This window comes from Epinephelus moara, chromosome 22 (assembly GCF_006386435.1).
Source record: "Epinephelus moara isolate mb chromosome 22, YSFRI_EMoa_1.0, whole genome shotgun sequence".
NCBI lineage: Eukaryota > Metazoa > Chordata > Actinopteri > Perciformes > Serranidae > Epinephelus > Epinephelus moara.
Genome location: NC_065527.1, coordinates 33,763,425 through 33,772,014, shown reverse-complemented (window position 1 = coordinate 33,772,014; position 8,590 = coordinate 33,763,425). Strand labels below are relative to the sequence as shown.

The window sequence follows — 8,590 nt, the reverse complement described above, 5'->3', positions numbered from 1 at the left end:
CTCCCTCTCCCTCTCCCTCTCCCTCTCCCTCTCCGTCTCCGTCTCCCTCTCCGTCTCTGTCTCTGTCTCTGTCTTCTTCTCCGTCTCTGTCTCCGTCCCTCTCTCTCTGTCTCTCTTTCTGTCTCATTGTGTCATACGGATTACTGTTAATTTATTATGCTGATCTGTTCTGTACAACATCTATTGCACGTCTGTCCGTCCTGGAAGAGGGATCCCTCAGTTGTTCTTCCTGAGGTTTCTACCGTTTTTTTCCCCCTGTTAAAGGGTTTTTTTTGGGGGGGAGTTTTTCCTTATCCGCTGTGAGGGTCCAAAGGACAGAGGGATGTTGTATGCTGTAAAGCCCTGTGAGGCAAATTGTGATTTGTGATATTGGGCTTTATAAATAAAATTAAAAAAGACATCGTGAAACAACCCTAATATACAGGGGTGAAAGTAGTTTTAGATTCTTGCCGGTACTATTACCAAAACCTTCATATTGTTCACCTCTCCTCGCTTCATGCATTGTTGAAAAGCAAAGTCAAAAAACAAACAAATTTTTTCATAAACATACAAAAGGAACACATTACAAACAAACAAACAGTGGCCACAGAAATGACACATCTTACTGAAATCCCTGACATAAGATATACATAGCCCGCAACCTACTTGGAAAAATAATTGCATACAATTGTGTAGGTGTACCGTGCGAGGTGTCATAGCACCTAAATAAACATAAGCACATAGAAGTGCTCAGCCCATTACAATTGACAGTGATGCAACAACTCACCATCTTGGGAGGAGTAAGTGAAAAAAGGATACAAACTTACATAAAGTATTGAAATTTTCAACAAAATTTCATAAGACAAAATACATGAGTAATAAGTAAATGACAATCAATCACTAAGTAAGTAGAAATCTAACCTTATGACCCAAAGATGTCATTTTGCCAATTGTCAGTGCTGCAGTCAATCATTTCCTTTAGGACAATATTTGTGAATATTTTACCAGTATATTTAAAGAAGGGTGTCCAAGTTTTAAAGAAAACTGACGTTTTATATTTGAATCTGTATGATAATATTCCATTGGTATTAGCTCAAATATCAGTTTATGCCATCCTATAATTGTAGGAGGTGCAGTAAACATTTCAATATTTTACTGTACCTGAATTGAGTAGAAAGAAATTAGAAATGCTTAACGTGTAGAGTAAAATATTTCTTTTAATGTTTAGGGTGCTGGCATGTATGAAACTTTAATGAACACTTAAAACCATGCATGTCATTTTAATGAACACTTAAAACCATGCATGTCATTTTTTTCTTTTTCTCTTTTCCTCTTTACCTATTTTTCGTTGAAAAGACATTGATCAACAACCGCAATAAACTCAATAAACTATTAAAAATATTTTACTATTTAAATCACGCTGACAGCATTTGAGCCAACCACAAGAATGTGTGGAATTTCGTTGGTTTTATTTAGAGTTTGTCATGTCCCTGTGCAAACGGTCTTTTTTGATGTCCGTGGTCCAGCTGTGGACAAATCAAACATCCCAGTACAATAAATCAAACGCACCCCAACCGCTGTGTTTCGGAAGTAGACGCACATGCGCAGTCACGTACTGCTGAGAGTGAAATCCCTGATCAATGGCTCACACGCAGCTTGTTCAAGCTGTTCTCTGTGTTGTTGAAATTAAACAAAATAACATGGAACATATCTTCTTATTATGCTAAGCAATTCGGGACGAGTTAAAACAATTAATAAATGGACAAAGTGGTGTTTAAAACTGCATATATTGCTAGCAGATCTATTTTCTGGTCTAAAGTGCAGCCGTGACTGGTTTTGAATGTGGGCTTTAGCAGGCAGCCGCTCTCTCCTCTTCCTGGTACTGCGTACCGCCACTGAATCTTTTAGTGGTACGCAGTACGGGACCATACCAGCTATATACCGTTCTGTTCCAGTGTTTGGCTTAATATCAAATCAGTCTGAAAATTTTTACACCGGCCCAACCCTAGCAAGAGGCTGGTACTGTGAAGGAGCAAGGGGTGGATCTGAGAAGCCGATGACCGTATGTCTGTCACTCAAAGCAGCCCGGCCTTAATTATGTGTAACTTTAAGCCATAATAAAATGATAATGGGTACGTAACTTAAAAAAATTCACCCCCTGTACAGTTGTCATGAAGGGGGAAATTAGTTATAGAGGCCAAAACCGTTTTTGTATAAGGCTGTAAATATGATTATTTCTGTTGTAAAGTTGGGCATTTTAACATGGGGGTCTGTGGGGATTGACTCACTTTTCGAGCCATCCTCTAGTGGCCAATCAAAGAACTGCAGTTTTTGGCACTTGCCTGTTGCCTCAGAGGTTTCCCTTTGGTTACAACAGACAGTTTGGGTAACAAGGTCGTTTCCATCTTGTTTTCTCGTTTTCTTTTCCAATTAAGTTTGTTTCCAACCTGGCAGATCATATTGACTGCTTGTGTTTCAGATTTGCAGTATGTTGCAATGTCAAAGTTTCTCGAAGAGTACAATATTATTACAGATAGAAATGATGGCCAAATATGTGAAATTAAAATCAAAGTTGAAATCCACCAAAACAATGGAGAAAAACAGTAACTACTCCTGCTGTTTATTAAGAGTGCTGTGTCTTTTCCACAGATGGTGAGAAGTTACTGTGTGTCCAGGAGTCCACCAACATCAGTCCAGCTGTATCAGACCTCTTCCTGCGGGACTACACAGAGACTGTTTCACTACCCCACTGTGGTCTGCAGTGTGACTAAAGAACTGTATTATACATTCATTATGAACTCTTAGTTTTACTCGTCACTTTATGTGAAAACACTATTGATCTGCATTTTATAGACATCTGTCCTCACTTGATTTTAATGTTATCACCAAAATGTTGACATTGATAGCAGTGCAAAGTTTAGTATCAAAAAGCATACTCAGTAATAATAGAGGCTGTGGATGTTCAAGAAATGCCTTTTAAGTAAAAACACAGTACAAAGTACACAGTATTTAGGGAATACTCTGTTGCTTTTCTTGTCCTGTGGGACTACTTTTCTCATGATTCGCCGTGAGACAGTTGCCTGCTTTGGGACCAGGTGATTGCCTTTGGTGCATTGTGGGTGAGGAGAAGTGAACAAACTTGACCCAAAACAACCAAATACACTGCCTGGATTAACAGAAATCGTAGGCATCACCACTGAGGAAAACAAATGCAGAGTGACACAAACCACTGCATTAACAAAAAACACAAAAACCTGTATGTGTAAAAGTAAACATCAGGGGCTGAAAGAAGGAATGTTTCAGGACTGGAGAGTCTTAAGATGAGCTTGAGTGAGTATTAGGAAAATACACAGAAAAACATTTAGTGCCACAGCTTTACAGTGCACCTGGAAGTCGGGTTGAAAGGGTCAGAAATGCTCCTAAAAGGAACCAAATTTTCACTGACCACAATACCACAGCAAACAGGGAAAATGTTCCCACACACCTTTTGAGCAGCTTCTGATGTCTGGTCTGTTCAAAGTCTGTATTCACTCTATTTAGGTAAACTTAAAAGTCATTTAATTCTTAAATCCCTATAAAATCAAATTGGAGTGCAGTTTTTTTCCAGTCTGTTCTAAAGCTTAGATTTGGGTTTGTCTCTTGCCACCCTCTTTGTCTTTAATGGCCCAGACACACCAAACCAACTTCAGAGAACTAGCGCCAACAAAGGCCCCCTGCTGCATTGTGTGATGTTGCCATGTCTCCATGAACGCACTGCAAAGACTTTAGCCAACAGTCAACCAGCACGTGCCAGTATTTGAATACCTCAAAAAATACCCCTTTTTTCAACAAAATGCTTTAAAGCCTTTTTTTTTTTTTTGTAACTTCTAATGTATTGCCTTCTCGATCGTATTTTGTTCCTCCTCTCCTTTCTTTCTTGCTTTGATCATGTCTTGCCCTACATCATAGTTTATTTTTACTTAGGTCCACTTTTACAACCTGGAAAAACCAGAAGGCCCAGGATGGCATGGCAAAACTTAATGTAACTCAACTTAGTAAGGTGGCATTTAACCGTAATTTGTTTTTCTCCCTCTTCAGTTATGTGCTGATGTAAAACTCTGTGGAAAACTAAGTTCCAGGATTTTATAGTTATGCCTAAAAAGGGTGTGATAAGTAACCCTTCGCTGAAAAGAGAGACACTGATCAAATCATTTATATATGTTAAATAATAAATAATAACTCTCACACCAGCAGACAGCAGTGGTCTGTATTCGTCATCTTGACATTAGTTAGCACATGAACAATTCAGTGTTGAAAGATCAAAGCATATTTACCTTATGTGGCAAGTTTGTTTTGGTCTCACTCCCTCATGACTTCAGCTCTCTGTTTACTTTCCTCACTCATGTGTTTTTTTCTCGTGCTGAACTGAACTGCCAGTCAGTGTTTCATTCACCAACAGACTCTGCCGTTTCCGACGGGACACACTGCACTGACTAGGGTGACAGACGCTCACTGACAGCCCAACATTGACTGAGCGCCGACCTACAGCTTGGTGTGTCAGGGCCTTAAAGGCAAAGTCACATTACATGTCTCCCCAGCAAATATTCATTCCATCTTTAATTCAACTGAAGTTTGCAAGATGAACAAATTTAAGCATGCATTTCCTGATCTGGTGCCATCTCTAGCTGGCAACAATCACCTGCTGTTCAACTTTAACCGGCAAATTTACATGGTTGACCACATGAAACACTGCGAAATGGAGATGCTGTTATTCTAATACTGTTATGTACTTAGTTTTGTGCAATATTAGACTCCCAGATTACAAACTCCATTTCACTTTGTTTACATTCTATTATTGTGCTGTTTAATATTCATTTATTACCCCCATCGAACCTGTGACATCACATTCTAGGGTAGAGTGCAGAGAAATTCTGTTGAACTAAAGGCTAACTTGGCTAATTTTACTGGAGCAGTTCCACATTTCACCTTCCACCTGTCAATAAGCACACACAGGTTACAAAATACTTTATTAAAGCCATAAGGTCTCCTTAACGCTTGACTAAGCATTGACCTCAAATTGAATGTTGACAATAAAATGTTTTGAGAATGAAGACTAATTGAATGGAATGCAATGGTTGGTCCAGTGCTGGTTGTTTTCTTGAAGTAAGCATCTAATAGCTTAGAAGAAATGGTGTCATCACTTATCTGTGATGATTGCTTCTTAACTTAAATTAATATAACCTCGTCATTTCTGCTCATAAATTTGTTTTGTATTTTACATAGTTTCACATAATGATGGGCATGTCCAAAATTTGGCCCGGCGTACCCCCACAGACTGATTTTAGACAGTCCACGTCTTGTCTTTCAAAATATACAGTATTTGACCAACCACACGTTGATTTATAAAGCAAGTTCACTTACTATCTTTTTTGTTCACCTCAAGATGGCAGGACAATCACACAGTTTGTAGACAAGCACCAAGTAGGAACTACGTATGTGGAACTAATGTGTTTTCATGAACAGATGGCAAACAAGCAAACTAACACGTAACAGCAGGCATTTCCTGCTAAGTAGCAGACGGCCACGGTAAAGAGGTGTAAAATCGAAAGTGAGGGAAGCCACTTTTAAGAGCAGTGGAAAGTAGAATTCTTTTTCATTGAATAATAAAACAGTTGCGTTTAAAAAAAAAAAAAAAAAAAAAATTCATATGATGCGAGAAGCTGGTCTCCTGATTTTCACAATATCTAATTTGGCCCCCATTCAAAAAAGTTTGGACACCCGTGTTGTTGGAGGTATCTGTTTAGAGATTTCAAGTATTGACACATAATACCAGCAGCACATTTAAATGTGCTCTTTTTTTCTTTTCTTTTTTTGCCTTTCACATTTTCTGTGCCATGATATTGCTTATTTTAAAGTTTTCTCCACTTGTTTTTATGTATTTTTACCTCCTTGCTATGCTTTCAATATAAAGGTACAAAAATGAAAAGACCAAACATCTAACTTGATCTGAGTGCACAATAGCATGTTTTTGTACTTAACACTCCTGTTAAATTTAACCACATTTGCCTTGCATCATACATTCTCTCAATAGTATGTTGTGATAAACCATTTATTAAAAAATACATAAACTTTGAGTCTGCTTACATGTATCACAGCCTGTGGCTGAATATATTAAAATATCTATATGTGTGTGTGTGTGTGTGTGTGTGTATATGTGTATATATACATATATATATATATATATATATATATATANGAGAGGCACAGTCCTGAATGGCCAGCCAAAGAGGCGATATTGAATGAGTTTTGCCATAAGGTATGAATTGTCAGTGACCCAGCGAGACAGAAAAGCCCAGTCAGCAAGGCTGTGGCCGGCCAGGGCACAGGACACACTGCCAGCAAACAGCTGGAATTAGAAGTAGGTGCTTCAGCATTTACATCAGTGACCAAAGGACTGAATATAAATTCCTTGAGGGGCTCTGTATAATTGTACATGGTACCTGAAAGCAGAAACAGACTCCTCCTCCTCTTAGATGCTGTGCTGCATCCCTGTGAACCACAATTGTGTGGAGTCTCTATGTTTGATGTTATGTAACATCTATTGCCAACACTGCAGTAAGGGGGTTAAGTAGGGATTTGTTTTTTTTAATATTTTCTTCTTTTTTTGCATTTGTTCTAGGTCGAAAATTGAATGTTATTGGAGGGACATCAAAGTTAATCACGATAATAATGTCTGAAATACATTCTTTTTAGAGAGCCGGTTGTTTTGGCTCGGCTCACTAACAAGAGCCGGCTCTTTCGGCTCTCAAGTGGCTTTTTTTGTTGCTTAGATTAATTTATTACCAGCAATAATGTAAAATTATGTTTAAAATGAACTACTAATGTAAAAAAGAACTACATTATATCAAATGTTTATCATGTATGGCTTTACTTATATACTCTACAGAGTACTACAAAAAGAATAAATTATAAAGTACAAAAACAAACATAACTATTTACAATTGAACTTTTAACTATTTTACAACTAACTATTTACAGTGAAACAACATAGAGAAGGTTGTAGGTTAAGGTGGTTGTGGTGGTGTACTGGATGATGCTGTAGACATTGCAGCAGCAGCAACAGTTGCAGTAGACACACTGGCACCTTCATTAATAGCAGGTTCCTTTGCTTGTCTTTTTTTTTCCAATTGCACTGATGGATGAACAGTTCTCGTGTGCCTGTGCAGGTTGTTTGTGGAGCCTGCTCGATATCAGATTTTAATCATTCAGACTAGGGATGCACGATAACTTCTCTTTTAAACCGATACCGATAACGGATAACTTTCAGCTCCTAAAGGCCGATACCGATAACTGATAACCGCTAACACACACACACATATACAGTGTGTGTGTGTGTGTGTGTGTGTGTGTGTGTGTGTGTGTGTGTGTGTGTACACATATATATATATATATATATATATATATATATGTATACACATTTGAGTGTGTATATATATATATATATACACACACACACACACATGTTAGGGATGGCCAATTTACAGTATTTTTGACATTTTATAAACCAAACAGATGTGAAAATAAAATGTAGATTAATTGATTTTTGATATTGTTACTAACTAAAATGATGGTCTTTTTTTGTCATCAGATTTAATGATTGAATAGTTGACTTTGACAGATTTGTATATGAAGCCTGTCGTGCAATTATGGCAGAATTTAATTTCATTAGTAACAAGATAAATCAGGTCATATAAGAGTCCAGAGTGCCATTTTATTTTCAAGTTTAATTTGCCAATTTGACAAAAAGAAGTGTTCATTGTTATAACAGAAACGCAAGCAAGTCCAGTTGCCTACGCTATTAGCACTTACAATGTTATAACAGTGTTTTGTTAAGGGGTGTACTGAAAAAAAATTTTTTAAAGATATTTTTTGGGGCATCTTTGCCTTTAATGGACAGGACAGGTAAGCATGAAAGGGGAAGAGAGAGGGGGGATGACATGCAGCAAAGGGCCACAGGCTGGATTCGAAACCCGGCTGCTGTGGCAACAGCCTTGTACATGGGGCGCCTGCTCTACCCACTAAGCCACCGACGCCCCGTACTGAAAATAAAATTGGCACTGTATTTTTATTTTCATTTTCATTCTGTCAGTATTGACATATATCAAACAATAAAGTTAGATTTTAAATTTGTAATTTAAATCTTTTCAATTGGAAAGTGAGTAATTTGATTACGAGGGTTCATTTTAATATTGGCATCTCTGGACTTCCATAAAAGTATGTAAAACTATCATAGGCTTTTTTTGTATTACACCAAATATCTATCAACAATTTTAGTTCCCAGAAAGTGACATAATGGCTTCTACTCTTTGTTGGCTTTTATTCAGTATTTGCTGAGTATTTATTGCAGATATATTAATGCTGATAGTCCCTTGTAAGTAATGCTATTTTACATGAGCAGCCAACACACCTAACAAGTTCTGGATCACTATAGCTAAAGAAGCGCTATCCTGCTATCTTTAATAAAGAGGAAGGACCTGACTTATAACCGTGGTGTAATTGTAACTTGGGGGTAAAAAAAAAGGAAGGAAGTATCTGCTGTGAACTACTACTGTACATCTAATTTATAGCCACT

The 8,590-nt window shown here is 37.6% G+C and overlaps 1 protein-coding gene across 2 annotated transcripts in view; it reads left to right on the top strand.

The window, feature by feature from the left end:
* The window catches only part of c22h6orf47 (chromosome 22 C6orf47 homolog), a 20,548-nt gene extending 15,479 nt beyond the window's left edge, over positions 1-5,069 (top strand). For both annotated transcript variants that reach the window (XR_007569151.1, XM_050034015.1), the window contains one exon: positions 2,629-5,069. The gene's annotated coding sequence lies outside the window, so the exon portion shown is untranslated. The remainder of the gene's footprint in view (positions 1-2,628) is intronic.
* The last annotated feature ends 3,521 nt before the right edge of the window (positions 5,070-8,590 follow it).